At 46.3% G+C, this 17,316-nt stretch overlaps 1 long non-coding RNA gene across 1 annotated transcript; it reads left to right on the top strand.

Annotated features, from left to right (window-relative positions):
• The first annotated feature begins 789 nt into the window (after window positions 1-789).
• Window positions 790-16,809, top strand: LOC148508004 (uncharacterized). Its single transcript, XR_015869623.1, has 4 exons — window positions 790-896; window positions 6,533-6,583; window positions 12,722-12,799; window positions 13,721-16,809. It is a non-coding gene; the product is annotated as an uncharacterized LOC148508004 (long non-coding RNA).
• The last annotated feature ends 507 nt before the right edge of the window (window positions 16,810-17,316 follow it).

Here is a 17,316-nt window from a genome sequence, read left to right as displayed (position 1 = left end):
ACTAATCATACTCACATTTGCAGAGAGTTCAGAAATGGTGAAAGGAGGCTTCTCTAGGATTAGTGTCAGAATCAAAAATGTCAGACTCGCACATAGCACTCGTGAACACCTTTAGAATCCAGGGTGATCTCTACTACACTTCTAGTCATAGCACATTATTCTATATTTCATAAAGACAAGTTACATGAGTGAAGTAACAAGAACCCTGGTACCTGTGGGCTGTATTATCCGCCTGGAGAGAGGGAGGACAGCAGACAGAGACAAAGTAATGTTTGAGAGGCAGGGGCAGAACAAACTATTGCAGGGCCACAAAGCAAACTTGGGTAAGGGCCCAGCAATGCTGCTCTAGCCTCCTGGGTCCCTATTCTGACCCCCAAAGAGTAGAGCGGGGCCTCCTTTTGAGAATGATCAGGTCTGGTGCATGTAAAGTCTCCACCACTTTGAAGTCTCCACCACTACTTTTTTGAATTGATGAGAAAGGGATGGGAGCCTTGGAGGGCATTTCTGAGCCTTCCTAACTACTGGGCTCCATAATGGCTACAACCCCCTGCTGTAGAGGTAGCTCTGCCACTATGGAGAGGTGACAAGTGAGTGTCAGCTCTTATGTTAACCTGTGCTCATCTTATCTATTCCTGTTATTCCAACAGCTATACTACATCCTTTCATTCCTAACCACTCATTGCTGTGAGAACTGCTTTCCTCCCTTCCTATTTCCATCTCTCCCTCCCTGTGACCGAGCGACATCCCCCCTCGCTCCCTGCAAGAACTGCTCTCAAACTTCCACCCGACTCAACTAGGTGTCTGCAGCTGCTGCTGGACATTAGGGTGCGGAGATGGGGATGTGCCTGCCGTACCAGGGGGGATCTGCTGATGTGTTCCCTAAGACCCGTAATCCTGTGAGTAATGAGGAGATGATTCTTCATAAAACAAACATGGTCCATCTAATATGACACTTTAGCAGAACTGTGTACCAGGGACATCTGTAACATACGTCAGGGCAGCCTGGAAATTGCTGTGTTACTATTACAGTGTTATTACATGTTTTATGTGTCCCTTGTCTATCAGCACTCTACCCCCCCCCCCCCCCCCTTTTCCCATATTCACCACAATGTCTGCTCTGCATGCTGTCAGCCTTAGAGCTGTAATCTAAGCTCCCGGACACAAGATGCAGCCGCTAGCCCATATAAAACTGTATTTAATGGACATAGCTATTATTTTGGAGATTGTTGGGGAATGCCATTTTTACTTTAGTTGGCTCTTTAAGTCATCCCTGTTGTTATACACTATACAAAGCCATGTACGGACAGGAAATGTCTCGAGACATTACATGGATTGTGAGTGGGTCATTTAACCCATGCTGGATTTATTCTGGGAATGTCCATGAGAAGTTCACAACTCTTTTAAAGTTGTGTTAACAGGGCCGAAACTAGGATTTTTGTCACCCGGGGGCAAGACATTAATTTGGTGCCCCCCTGGTGATTCCCCCATAGTGATGCCCCCTGCAGCAGTGCCCCTATAGTAATGCCCCCTGAGGTAATACCCATATAGTAATGCCCCATAGTAATGCCCCTGGAGTAGTGCCCCTATAGTAATGCCCCTGTAGTAGTGCCCCTATAGTAATGAACCTATAGTAGTACCCATATGGTAATGTCCTCATAGCAATGTCCTTGTAGTAGTGCCCATATAGTAATGTCCACAATGCAGAAGTCATATATAATAATACAGCATAGCAATTACTTATTTCTACAATGAGGCCGCCAGCTCCGAGGGGAAGAGCTCCCGCAGGAATCCCTCCAGCAATGTCCGGCTCTCCGCCCGATCCCACAGTTCCCCGACCAGCAGGACCCGCTGTGGACCTCCGAACTGCTCCAGCACCTCCCGGAAGCGGCTCTTCGTGCAATCCCGAGCCATACCACTCACTGCGGGAACATGCCAGCAGCAGCGCTCCTATATAGCTGTCCAGCACAGGCTCACGGAGCCGCACGCATACCCAGCGCCCATACATTGCGGCTGGGGGCAGCAATAAGCAGGAAGCGGCACCAACTACTGAGGCCGGTTCCTGTACTAATCACATCCCCGGAGTGCCGGCCGCCACATCCCATAAGACACCCGAGAACACACCCACACCTCAGTCCACCATTACACCCCCGGCGTACACACACCCGTCTGTCACCTTCACCCAGGCAGCACACACACCGCTCCCCGCATGTATTGCTACAGTAGGAGCATTGGTCTTCTGTATCCTGATGTCACAGGCAGCTGGAGGACACTGGCAGCGGGTGCAACGGCGCACCCGGTGCATGTGCACCGCCAGCCCCCCCCTAGTTGCGGCTCTGGTGTTAACCATGATGACTGAGTGTTAACAATGAATACATAATGAGCTACAGTGTTTTACAGCCTCTTACTGCACTTGGATATTAGTCTGCCCTAGAGTCAGTGATTACGGCCATGTTTCCCCTCAGGGAGTCTTGGCTATTGATGACAGATGGCTGCATGTGGTACCAGGCACTGCTATGAGAGGTAACTCACACAGCTGTGCAATAGTTGCAGATAAAAGAGTGACAGGATGAGCTTGTAGCACCGTGTCTCACTGCCACCAGTGGATTGATTTGTTTGAGGGCTCCGTTTACAGTCAGTGTTACTCAACCACCAGATGCTCACTGACTGAGAGTGTCAACTGTGCAGAAGTTCTAGGAGAGCAGTTCTCTGCCACCATTGGGCTCCTTCACTGACATCTAAAACTGCTTCCTACTGGGTGTTGTGTAGCTGCTGCAGCACCTCTGATGGATTGCTTCTGACTGCTCAGTCTGGATCAGGACTCCAGTATAGCAGACAGAGTGTGGACTGAGGACAATGCCAGGGAAAGAATTAGAGGGTTAACCCTATCCATAGGTCATCAGTGTATAATAAGTGTTGTGTAGGATCTTGAAGATAGAACAGTGATTACTGCTCCAATCAATATAGCTCCTAAAAGGGGATCGGTATGAAATACCGCCGGACCTATGTCCGGCAGTTCAAATCCCGAACCCCCCCCCCTAACCCTCCTTTAAGGGTGCCTAACCCTAACCTCCCTCCCTAGTGCCTAACCCTAACCCCCCTCTAAGTGCCTAAACCTAACCCCACCTTCCCCGCTGCCTAAACCTAACCCTCCCAGAGGGGTGCCTAACCCTAACCCTCCAGGTGGGGTGCCTAACCCGAAGTCCCCCCCAGGAGCCCCTAACCTGACCCCCCCCCATCCCGCGCGGCTATTCACGCCCGGCTTACCTACGACCGATATGCTGGGCGTCGGTAAGATGACAGGCATCGGGATCTCGACGGTTGCCATTACACCCCTGCCGGGATTAGACAGTCGGGAAGCCGGTGGTCGGCATTTTGAGCATCAACTTCCTGACTGCATCCCCCTAAAAGAGCTGGTAAACACCATTATGAAGTAGTGATGATACACTCAGGAATACAATGCTGGTGGGCAGATCCAGAGGGCAACAGTCTCTCTGCTGCTGCTGCTGCTGCTGCTGCTGCTGCTGCTGCTGCTGCTGCTGCTGCTGCTGCTGTTGGAGCCCTCCTGACTTGTTTTTCCCTTCACCTGCTGAGACTTCCAGGAGGTAATGCATCTGCTGGTTTAATCTGAATCAAGGCGGCACCGTTACAAGCTCGTCCAACGTCTCTGTACTGCGGCTGCCTGCTGCAAATGACATTGCCAAGGGTACAATTTGCTGCACGGCTCAGATGTTGCAGCAGCTGGACAACCTGGTAGAGGGGATTCTCCCTGGACCACCATGGTAAATTAAATCACATTTATAATATTATGAAATACATTATTTAAATATGTACACTTTTGAAACACACTCACACATTACTATTTTTACTTTAGGCGCATAGCTCCACCCACCTGCCGCAGCAACGCTTAACTTCTAAGGGTGACGGAAACATAAGAAAATGTATTTTAAAAAAAAGTTTGATTATTTGAATAAAGTTTTTTTTTTAATGGCCAATAGTCTACATAGTTTTGTTACTTTTTAATATTTTTAATCTCTTTTTTAAAACTTTTTTTTAGCTATACATTGTTGGAACAGAGGGGTAAATTTACTAACCATCAGCATTTTTTTTTAAACCAAAACTGACAGAAGACGCCATCGCCATCATTTAGAAGTGTAAAAATATTTATATTTACTGTTTGTCGGGTTTAAGCTTTAATTGATTGATTGTATTTTGAATTCTTGATTATATAAATGTCCGCGAGTGACCTGTCATTTGAAGTAGGCATTGGGCGTGATTCAGAGCCGAACGCTCTTTCAAAGCGCTCACTCTGGCACTTTTTGGTGCCGGCCGCTCGCTAAGCTGCGGGTGACCACTCACAGCTTTTGCGAGCGGCCAGGTGATGGTCTACCCTTGTGGTAGGGTCTCGTCCGTCGCAAGCCCCAGTGAGCTTCTGGCTGTAATAGAGCCGGAAGCCCACTACTGACATCACTCGTAGGGCCGCCACCTAACAGCAGGCGTTCCTTTCTCGCTCGTTCCGGGGCTCGCGCATGCGCACTGCCCGGCCATCGACCCACTTGCGAGCGCTAAGCGCTCGCGAGCGGGTCTGAATCAGGCCCACTGTACACAGTGTTCTGTGCGTGCATAGTGTTTTCACTTTAGTAAATGGTCGGTATGCAAAACCTACGGAAAAACGTCCAAAAACCCCAAACCAACCTTTAGTATAACCCTGAAAGTTCAAATGGATCAAGCCAGTACATTTATATAGAGAGCAGCCGGGTGAATCAGTATGTTAACTCTTTCTGCTCCAGGCCAATACTGCTGCGGAGGTACAGTAAATAGCAGTGATCAATGATTTTGATAAATTGGTCCCCATGTCACACTCTACTGCTTCACTAGTGTTCATTCTAGCATTCTGCATCTGTCGCAACCTGTGCAGTTCCTCTTTCCTGCCTGGGGTATCGCTCTCTGCTCTGGTGCTTCTAGCACACAAACTGCTTAATCTCAGCTCTGCTTCTGGCCAGCTAAATATGCTCTGAACCATTCTTACCTACTCTCCTGAAATGTCTGTGAGACTCATGAATTTTGCGGGGACCTCCTGGACTTACAAGACAGCAGCCAAGCCCCCCGGGTGGCAGGTCCAGGGGCATGATGATGCGATTTGCATTGTATCACGTCATCGTGGCACTGCCCACCACTGTACAATTACGTTAATCGCAGCATTGTCCTTGATGATCGTGGTGCCACACACCCTCTACCTCCCTCCTGTACACCCTCCCGCCTTAATCTCCCAGAGTGCAATGTCCTAACCTGGGAAAGCATGATCTGGACCTTTACCAGGAGTGTAGAAATGGAGTCCTATAAAATGAAGCCCCCAGGTAAGAGAGGACGTATTGAAATAAATTGTAGCTGTGACTGTGTCTTTGTGCAGTACACATCCTGTGCACGCACAGTCCTCTCATTATCGGAGATGTACGCTAACCCGATGATCTCTGAATCAGGCCCTCAGATGGAAAATCTGCCACTACCGTAGGCTGGTCCAAGTTATAATGGTGCCAATGATGGCGGCATCTGAAGATGCACCAAGCGGTATTACAGCCTCTGCAGATGCTCAAAGCGGGGCGCTCCATTCTGTGCACATGCAGACGCACGCTGGTAAACCATGGGAAGGGCTGATGCTAGCATAAGCATATAGTTGCGGACGCAAACTGTGGGATCCAAGCTAGGACCCTCAGTGGCCAGGTCACCAGGCCAGAGCTCTTTATGTGTGTCAGAAACCCAATTGCACCTGGAGAGAATTACACACGAGACAACAACCAGTTCTGTGTTCTGTGTTCTCTGAGACCTAATTGTGAGGCACACAGGTGATTTCACAGTGTAAACATATGTGATTCTTCAAAGTATATACACTCATTAATTCATGACAGCTCATTACTGAGAGCTTATTAATTATACAATAATACCTCGTTATTTCTTATCTATGTTTTAAGGAGTAAAGGTACATTCTAAGGAGTATGCACATTCCTAACTAGAAGAAACACTTTTATCTCTGGTACATTCCAATCTCTTGAGCATATGAAAGTTACTGACTATTTCAAAGTACAGAAGCTTATGAATAACACCATCTTGTCACAAAATGGAGTCTCATGTGGGTAGCCTAAGATCGACTTTCTCACAACTATGGCAAAAAGACACTAAGGGGTCATTCCTATTCCATACGATGTATTCGCGGGTGCGAGTCATTGCGACAATGGCTGCACTTGACGGCAGCCCGGATTCGCATCCCATAGGTCTCCTAGCAAAATTAAGCGAATTCGGTCTCAGAGCGGGTTGTGAAGGGTGCGAGCTGCCAGTCTGTTGCTGGTGTTTTAATGCCGTTGCAACAGCAACTCGCACCCTTCGATTGGAATAGGATTGGCTCTAAAGCCGTTGCAACACTCAGAACCAGCCCCTTCATGTGTTGGAGAAAAAAATATAGTGGTCGCTATAGAATCAAACATTGTGTAATTGTCTAAATATTGTGTAGCTGATACATATTTGTTGTGTGTTTCTGTAGAAAATTAAATCAAAACAGCCTGCACGTGGAAGAGGGGAAAAAAAGATGCAGGTAAGTGTCTACAACAGATCAGTGTCTTCAATTGTTTCTTAGCCTTCAGACAACTTGAATGCATTATTTTGTCTATAATCTCCTGTGACTATCACTGGTTACTTTCTGTATTATTCACTAATTTGTTTATGTCAACAAAGCCCAGTTGTATAAAGTCACCTATTTGCAATTCCCTTGGATACAACACAACTTTATCCACAACTTTATCTGAAGCCAAGAGCTGAGCTATGTTGTATCCAAGGGTGAGAAATACAGAAATACATATCTGAAATGTATAGGAGACAAAGCAAGGTATTTCAGAAAAAGGACAATATAAATAAACCAATAAATCAAAGTTATCTGAAGGTGGAACCCCAATTTTGTGGTTTTGGTAGTGTCAATACATATTTACTGATAAAAATGTACATAAATATAAAATATATAAATGATAATTACGTGTGGCTTATGTACTGTATCCAGGGATGTTTCATGAGAGGAGGGGGCCCGTGTGCAGTATCCGTCACAGGCCCTCTCCTCTCAGTCCAGCGGCGCGGCGCCACACTGATAGACTCTGAGCACTAGAATGTGCCCAGAGTCTATAGCGCATGCGTAGGTCATCAGGAAAATGGCCGTGGCGGGCATTTTCCCTGTACTTCGCATGCGCAAAATTACGGGAAAATGGCTGCGGCAGCCATTTTCCAGATGTTTTTACAGCGCTGACACCAGCGCTGACGTGGGACTCCAGAGAGGTAAGTATAATATGGGTGCAAGGTGTGCACACCCTGCACCCATTATAAATACGCCCTTGACTGTGTCCATCCTATTATGACATAGGCTTATAGTCTAATAGTCCTAGTTTTGTTACCAATACTGTCTTTTTCTGGGACTGTTAAAAAAACAAGAACTCCTGCATTGGCTTCCAAAACTAATTACTAGTATCCTAAATGCATATAAGTGTCCAGAGTTATTATGTTGTGCTCTCCGGCTTTAAGCTGTGAATAGCAAACTGCGTTTTACGATACAACGTTTGCAAAAGTCTACTGAGGTGCATGCACTTTTATGAACAACACAAAAAGTTCCTCCTTCTAGACACAAATCTTAAGGGGTATATTTACTAATGTGAGAGTTTTTAGAAGTGGAGATGTTGCCCATAGCAACCAATAAGATTCTAGCTATTATCTTCTAGAAGGTGCTAGTTAAATGTTAAGTAGAATCTGATTGGTTGCTATGGGCAACATCTGCATTTAAAAAAACTCACTTTAGTAAATATTCCCCTAAGAGTCTGTTTTTGACCATCAGAAAAAGTTAAAGGAATGTCCTCGGGATACATCAGTGGTGGGAAACGTTTGTCCCCAGGGCCGTATAGGGCCCCTGAAATCATTTGGTCCTTGCCATCCATAACTGTGGCACCCGGGAATACCACAGTAGTGTCACAGGACTGCTGACAGCTCTGTACGCCTGCTGCGCTGGCATAGTAACACCCACACTGATGTAACACTCCTAGCAGAGCAGCGGGCATACAGGGCTGTCATCAGCGGGGCCGGGCTGGTTGGTTACATTCGTGCTGGTGAGAGGACCCCAGTGCTGCCCTTCCACCTTGCCTGTCACACGACCTGGAACCATTGGGACTGCCCCTCCAGGCTGTCTGCCCCTCTACTCTGTCTGACAACATACAGACAGCCTTTTCCAGGCTGGGAGTCTACAATTTGCAAAAGAGAAGCGGTTCCAGACATCACATTAGGGGGGAGTTCATTTAATTTTTGACCAAATATAGCAAGCTCATTTTTAAGTTGATAAGTTTGTATGGCCAGAGAATGATGTTATAAATATCCAAATAGCCCTTGGCAGAAAAAAAGGTTCCCCACCCCCAGGATACATGATAAGATCAGTAGTTACAGCAAAAGAGGGGGGAGAACTTGGCTGCAGGACTGATGTATTGTGAGGACAGATAAACACAGGAACCCGCCAGGCATCTAGAGCTGGGAGGAGAGGAAGATATGACGTCATTACCGGGCTTTAACCCCTGCAGCCTCAGTGCAGGATATTTTCCTTTATTATAGCTCCTCCTGCTGTCTGCCATTGCCAAACACAAGAATGCCAGACTGGTTTAACTGATCTACCAGTAGATGGATTGTTTTTTTGTTAATTGACAAACCAGCTGTAAATATGCCTCAAGATATAAACTAATGTTATAATTGTCTGGGCAAAAGTGTGACTCGTGCTGATGATTTATGGACCATCATGGTCCAGGTCCTGTGTGGCTCAGCAGAGAATCTAACTCACAAGTTTAGTTTTGGAGGTTGATCCTAAAACATAACAGTGTAAAAATGCTGGTAGAATGAATGACAAAGGACCTCATTCAGAGCCGCTCGCTAGATGCGATCGCTCGCATCCAGCGTATGCAAATTTGTCAAAGTGACGCCATGGGAAGCGATCGCTCGCCAAGGCATAAGCACACCCACTTTGGCTGTGCGAGCGATCGCTCTGTGTATGCAGACACCCATTAGCGTATGTAGTGACGCCCACTAGCGCACGTCATCTCCAGGAAGTGTATTAAAACATTGGTACATCGAGCACCATCGGTAGTGATCGTAGCGCTTGTGGTTGCCTTACCCTGCCGCAATCACTGCGAGGACGTCAGTGTAAAAAACAGGCATGTGATGTGTACTATGACGCTGCCTGTTAATTATGCACGCCTTAAAAACAGCGTTGAAACACAGAGGCACGCCTGCGTTCACACCTCCACACCCCCGTTATTAGTGTCCTGCCCCTGTTACCACCCACAAACGGCCTCTCCTGACACTCATTTCACTGGGCTGTCTTTGCTGGGTGAGCGAGCGGCCCTGCGATTGTACAGAGTAGTTCGCGCACGCGCAGAACAAAGCGTGCGCATGCACATTAGCAAACCGTCAGGCCGCTTGCGAGCGAACAGCGCTAGCGAGCGGGTCTGAATGAGGTCCAAAGTGTTCTCAATTATAAAGGGGTCTCTCCCCACAAACAGGTCGGATTCAATGAAGAGAACATGTTTACACATCCTTATTAAAGAAGTGTTTCTAATAGGGTATGGCTGTTTTTTCAAACATCCGACTGTTTCTGGCCAACAGTCCTTGGTTTCTATTTCAGTCTCCCATATCCAAAATACTTGGGACCAGGGGTATTTTGGGTATCGGAATATTCCGTATTTTGGAATATTTGCACACCATAATGAGATATCTTGGGAAAGGGATCCAAATCTAAACACAGAATATATTTATGAATCATATACACCTTATACACAGCCTGAAGGTAATTTTATACAATAGTTTTAATAATTTTGTGCCTTAAAGAAAGTATGTGTACATTGAACCATCAAAAAGCAAAGGTGTCATTATCTCAGTCATGCTAAAAATAGTCTGTATTTAGGAATATTCCATATTTTGGAATATTTGGATATGAGAGACTCAACCTGTACTGATGACATATAGGTTTGTTGAACTTCAAAGATCCTGATTCACCTCATAGAATAGTTTGGACTCTTTGATCCTTTTCCTGTGTTTATTTTTCCCGATACGCTCATGGTATGGCCCAAAAAGAATTCCCGCACCATTGCCTTGTTCCCTGTTGGGCAGAATAGTTTAGAATCCATCTTTAGACCCTGGGGCACAATCGCCTTCTGTAGCAATTAGGTGTGAGTCCATCTATCCCAGGATGCCCAACTATGAGGGAAAGACAGTCAGAAGTACTGTTTGCAAATAGAAGGGTGTTGTACTAAGGTATCCAAGTTACACACATCCTGCTCTTGTGTTCACCTAACCGACCACTACTGGACCAGGAAGTCCTGTGGCACACTACTCTGGACATATGTATCTAGGACATCTGGACATTCCACCCAGTGACCCGTGACAACACGCAGTTAAATGTTACTTTTTTGCTAAAATAATAAGATACTGTGTTTGCAGTGTACACATACAACGCCATAATAGCTAACATGAGAGATCCTGGGGGGATGTATGAACCGCAAAGTGGCATCAGTGCACGTTATGTGCGCTGATACCGCTTCTCTCCATGTATGAGTGGGGGGTTGGGTGGTACATGACAGGGGCGCTATGATAGCAGCACCGATCGGCCGGGCTATGTATGAACGGTCAGTTCGTCTGACCGTTCTGCCAGCTGCAGCTATTGCTATCGACAGGTGCAGCATGGCGATGCCCTATCCCCACAGCAGGGTCTTGCGAGATCCCGCACATGCTCAGTGGAGCCGCCCGGGACTGACAGCGCATCAGCACTTGACTGATGCGCTGTATTCTCTAGCGGGAATCACCGGAGGGGGGAGTTATCACTCCCCCGCTCCGGCCGATGAGAGGTTAATACATCTCATCGTTAGTGCTTCCTGCTTCGCCTCGGTAAAGAGGCGAAGCAGGAAGCGTTATAGCGGCACGTTTAATACATCTCCCCCTGTTACTATTCAATATCAATTTATGTGTCATTAATATTATTCTTGTTAATGAAGAACTGAGGGGTGCAGGTCATTGAGAATCCCAGTCACTGTATCCCAGAGATGGACAGAACTGCACAGCCACTTGTGTGCAGCTCTGCAATTCCGTCCATCTTAATGCAAATGCAGAAGGAGGTGTCAGACACAACCTCGCTGAATTTGCGATCCCAGCATCGACGTCACAGGCTGGGATCACCATCGCGACCATCGTTTGGTCAGGCTGTGGGAGCTGAAGCTTCCCACAGCCTGCCTGGGTGATGGTCTCTTTAGAGGCCAGGAATCTGCATCCACCTACGCAGACCCTGGTATCGACCCTCCAGGAAAATGGGGGCATCACGCACCCATTCCAGGGAACGGTGACCAGCCACATGCCAGCTCCACCCCCAAACACCACAGCATGTCAATCATGCAGCGGCTTGGGGGGGGAGGTATAATCGCAGGACCCATTCTGCACATGCACACAATAGGTCCTGCTCAGACGCAGACCCTTAACCATCAGAGATGCAGGTTCATCATCGGATGAACATACATCTCTGAATCAGGCCCTAAATCCCTACCTAGTTCTTATGGCTTAATCAGAGTAATGGTCATTTAAGAAAAGGTTGAGGTCCAAATAAAGGGATGTAGTGCAAATGTAAAATGTTGACAGCATTTGACACCAGCCAACATTGCGGGATGCAGTTACTATGCCGGCGGACGGGATGCCGGCAGTCGAAATACCAACGCCACAATCCCACCGTGTGGCATCATGCTGATGGCGATATTCCCATGGACATCAGGATACTGGCATCGGTATCCCGACTGCCGGAATCCTGAACGGCGGGTAAGTATGTGCTGTTAGCCAGTAATGGGGGTGGTTAGGATTAATCACCTCCAGGGGGACTTAGCGTTAGGCACCCCCCCCCCGGGAGTGTTAGTATTAGCATGCAGGGAGGGGGGGTTAGGGTAAGCACCCCCGGGGGGAAGTTAGGGCTAGGCACCCCCCCCCAGGGAGACTTTGGTTTAGGGTGCCGGGAAGGGGGTTAGGCACCACTCGGAGGGACTTAGGGTTTAGGCACCACTAAAGGTGGGTTAGGGGGGGGGGATAAGGGAGGGTTAGATTACTTACCTCATCTCGTTGGGATCTCATTCTGTCGGGCTTCTGGAGTCGGCTAAAGAGCCATCAGTATTTCAATACCATTCTAACATTACAACTGGAAACATGATGAATTATAAAATTATAGGTGCTGCCGTGCGTAAAATGCTTACAGTACTTGATGGCATTGTGGCGTCCTCCTTCCAGGGTCCATGTACTGCTTGCCGATAAGACATATGTAACCTGTAAAAGGCACCCTCCGCGGTGTACAATATGGGGCAGGGAATGCATACAGTGACGGGTCGTAAGGTGGAGAATTCATGTTTCATGGGAATTCATGGGATGACAGTAAATGAGGAGGGAATGAGTAAGGGTGGGAGTACATGGTGGAGGGTCACAGGAGGCCCATGAGTCATGTTGTGAGATGGATTAAAGTCTAGTGCTCTTTAATTTAAAGAGCAAGGAACAAATTTCAAGTATTTAATAGAAATTTATATATCAGTTATGATCAGTAGGCGCAAACTTTACGAAGAATAAAAGTATGCGTCATTTCACAAATAATTTGAATATAATTTTGTATATATGCTCTTTCTCCCAATCGCCTGTAAAGATAAGAACTCATGTACTATTGAACAAGAACAGCAGACAAAGGAAGATATGACAGAGTACAGCGGGGAGAGAGTGGAGGGTAAGTGGAAAGTACCCGGAGGAAACCAACTGTAGCGTGGGAGGAACATACACACAGACAGTGACCTTGTTGTAATCGACCCCTTGCCGTACATAGTGCCTGATTCATAGATGTGGAAATGTCAATATTTATGCATTTTAGTGATTATCGGTAAACTACGCATACGTCAAGGTACATTACCATAGTTGCTCACCGCAACTTTTTACTCACAGTGTGATTGATAGTGAGAGAGCATTTGGGGGAGCGGTGGCAAAAAACACAGGCAAGTCGCAACCGTTTTCAGCCTGCATCTGCGATCCCATGTGCAATAAAAATATATGCGGTGTCTCACTTATCTGCCCATTCTGAGTAGCCATAGGGTCACTCTGAACTGCGATAATCGAATGATCTGCAACCGATGCTGCCTTCATAGATGTATGCAAACCCAATTGTGTACAACTCCGATGTTTGAAGATCTGCGCATTAGCAGGATCTATAGTGCGCATAGATCTCCTTCTGCAAACTCACTAACAACGCCCGGATGTCGCAGCCTGTCATTCAGGTTTGGGTGGCGGCATCAGGGAGCGTACCAGAAAACAGGGGCATGTTTTCTGGGCATGCTGACGCCACCAGTGGCTGCATCCTTGTATGCAGCTTCACTGGCTTCAGAATCATGAAAACACCGACCATCCTGAGTAACCTTCATATTACAGCATCACGGCTGCATCCAAAGAAACCAGAAGTGATCCTAGTAGCGCACATAGATGCTTGGAGTTGCATAGCCACAGGCGGACGGTCTCAGTACAATCCTTGGTGTACGGGATCGTAGCTGCGATGACGTTACCGTACAGCTCCGAATCAGGCCAATAGCAACATATTTCTTGTTTTTATGTCATTGAAAAAAATATATATAATTCTCATGGGCTCCTCTCCTTTTTACAGATTTCTATCAAGACTGACAAATCTGCCCCCAACAACGAGAGCACTTACCAAGACACAATTCACATCCAACTGATCCCTTCCCTGTGGTAGAGATGGAACTGTGGTGGTTCTCCCTCCTTTATCCAAAACACTCTTTGTTACGTTCAAGAACTCGGCAAGGAGTCTTACTTCATTGGAGTAAATGGAATGGATGTGATTTTGGCTTCCAAATCACCAGATGTAATCCATAACAATTTAATGAGTTTTAATGGAAATCTCCATTGCAGTGTGTCGGGTTTGTAAGGCCCAAATCGTCAGTGATTTGGGGCAAGAAATTAATACAGTGAGAGGTGAGTGGATCTTGCCAACATCCATTTAGGCCTCCACACCTATCCATGCACGGCCCAAAGCTAAGTAACAATGGCCTTATCCTTGGCCAATGACTTGGCACCCAGTTGCCCCTAGGTGGTGGGTACCAGTGAACAAAAAAAAATTGTGCACCCTGATGATTAAAAATCACTTCTGTGCCCCCCGTTTATTTAATGAAAATATATATATCAGACCCCTAATGTATATATTTATATACTGTATGTACTTATATTTCTTATATCCCTTTCATAGTGATACAGAAACCATCAGGTGCCTTACAAATAAAATATAATAATAATGATATATCTGCTAATTAGCTGTAAAATGGTAATTTGAGCAAATCATATCCATTACATTTAACCCAACATCAACGTTGACACTTCAATACGATTAAGATCTGGAACCCACTAGAGGTACAGAACTGTACACTCCTTCATTTTGGAAAGCCTTGAAGCTGGTGGATACTGGATTGAGCTCAGGCTGTTGGACCAAACTGACATGATCAAACAGGCTGGGGGAAAAATATCTTTGCAACAGTTTTGGAGTCATCCTCTTCATCAGCAAATCAGGTCTTGCAACGCCGGGTCATGGTAAATCGTCTGTTTCAAAGCCTTTCATAGGAGTGTCATAAACACTCCCCAATTTATGATACCAGATCAGCCACCAGTGATTTGTTTGTAGCGAATCCTTTGCGAGTCTGTTATCTAGTTACAGAACACAAGAATCGCTGCATGTTGCACCAATCACTAGTTAGTTTGTATACTATCTTTTTCATAGCTGGTTGAAACTAAAGGACTAACAATGTGTTTTTGTACGGTGGTAAAAGGGACCTTTTCATGAAGGTGTATTGTTTTGTGACTACTCAGAAACTTGTCTCTCTGCACTAAACAACTAGATTTCTATCTGCACTATATCATTAACTATTTGCCAGTGCCTCTCTATACAGTATCCACTATACCAAAGTAAAGTGAGATCTAAAGGCTTAGGGCTTTATTCAGAGTTGAACTGAAATGTAATTGTAAAATGCGTAAAAAAATAGTCAGTGCTTTCATTTCATTTGCATTAATGGGTGTGACTCATTGTCTGACTCTAAAGGCTCATACACACTAGACGATAAAGTGAACGATATGGGCGATAACAATATAGTTATCGATCATAGCGTCCAGTGTGTATGCGCGGTATCATTAAAGATGCGCACTCTCGCGGATCATTAATGGTGTCTGCCGTCGCCCAAACATGCAGAGCAATCTGATATCGTCAGGCACTGCATTTCGGGAAAGTGCAGGTTGACGTCACTGAACGATATCGTTAACGATATTGTTCAGTGTGTATGCCCAATGTCGTTTGCCCGGGAGAGCCTGGGCAAACAAGGCCAAACACTTAACGATATCGCTCATGGAGCATATCGTTAAGTGTGTATCCGCCTTAAGGTGGATGCAGTGTCGATGTTTGCGCAGATGACCGATTTTTGGCTACTGCGCTTGTGCAAGAATTCCACAAAATCCACACTTAACACGCACAGTGTGAAACCGGTCACAGCTGCATTCAGGATCGGTAAACTGCAACTGCGAATCATGTGCGCTTAAGGGTGGTGACTGGGAGGTGACCTAAAGCGAATGCAAAAGAGGCCATCTTAAGGGCCTATCATAGGCGTGTAAATGCACGGGGACGCGTCTTTTGCAGTACCACAGCCAGAAGTCATTTACTGAGAGATTTCAGATGGATACATTGCACAAGCCATAGGCTGCTCAGGGGGCTGATGATGCAAATAATTATGCCTCGATTATGGAGGGTTCTGAACCACCAGCAGATTTACACTGGGCTCAGATAGTGGAAGTGGGCATCTAGGGGGTTATCAGTCAGTCGTCCGCTATTTCAGAAGGTGAATGCTGAAACTGTCATTTGCATAATTTCGCAGTTACAAAGCCGTAAGGTAATAAGAGCCGCACATGAATGACATTCACCTCTGAATCAAGCCCTAAGACAACTTCAACCAATCAGAAGCGGCCTGCACCATCATCATTATCTCATTGCTTGCACCAGGGTTTAAGAACCCAAAAGTCCAGTCCCAACAAACAGGCCTGATTGTGACTTTTTTGTGGCCATTTGGACGCAATTAACATCAACACACTCATAACACACTGAGCTGTTCTTTGGCCATTTCTACAACCCCCTTCCATCCCACCTTCCCCAACCCAGTCTTCGTCCAACTCTGTAGGAAGTCTGCAGTTGTTAGTACACAAAACTAAAAGGAGGTCTAGAGGCTTGGGGCCTGATTCTGAGTCATACGGAGGCGTCGCTGTGTCTTATGCTGCGTCTTATGATAATGCCGTGGACAATTTCTTTAAAACTGAGACGCCCATTTGCAGCGCCATGTGCCTTTGGAAATCCATCTCGCATCAGTGCACCATCAAAACTTGCAACTGCCCTATGGCTGCTATATATTACATCAATGTCCTCTGTAATAAAGCTTCTGTTATGTTAATAAATCAGGTTTGGGGGCAACTCTTGGAATTCTACAAACTTAACCCATTTTCTGGGATTGAGAAGGGGACACTCTGCAGACTCCTAACCAGTAGCAGTGCCATTGTCAATGTGAGCTTGGTTTTATGTGCATAATGTTGCTTAAGTGTTCATTCTAGCACCCTGCACCTGCCAAAACCCGTTCAGTTCCTCTTTCCTGCCTGGAGTGTCGCTCTCTGCTCTGTATCTCAGCAGTTTGTTGCATTAGCTGAGCGTGCTAGAAGCACCAGAGCAGAAAGCGACACCCCAGGCAAGAAAGAGGAACTGCACGGGTTGTGACAGGTGCAGGGTGCTAGAATGAACACTATGCTTGACACTGTTCTGATCCCAGTTTATATGATTGGAGTGAGGTGTACAGTCTTGTGATAATTCCAGTTTCTCTTTACTAGTTTCCCTGCCATTAGTGCCACATAGACATCTCAGGGCTCTCAGGTGAATCTGAATTCTTCTCATCTGTTTATCTGTTTACCAATTAGTCTGAGAATCGTATCATCGTACTCCCCCCCAGCAGAATGTGGGAGAGTGTCCTACGCTTCTAGGAGTCTGTGGGACCCACCAAAAAATTCCTTATTCCCCCCAGGGTGGGCAAGCATGTTCCAAATCCACTCTGTGCCCTTTTTCAGTAAGGTTCACAAAGGGGTAGTTGCTTGTGTTAATCCATTAGACAATGCAGTCAAATAATTAAATACACATCACAATCTCCAGCTCTTTCTGGTTTCTTGGAA

Source organism: Taudactylus pleione, unplaced genomic scaffold (assembly GCF_031769625.1).
Source record: "Taudactylus pleione unplaced genomic scaffold, aTauple2 ptg000377l, whole genome shotgun sequence".
NCBI lineage: Eukaryota > Metazoa > Chordata > Amphibia > Anura > Myobatrachidae > Taudactylus > Taudactylus pleione.
Note: the sequence above shows the minus strand (reverse complement) of the source record. Positions and strands in the feature narration are given on the sequence as shown.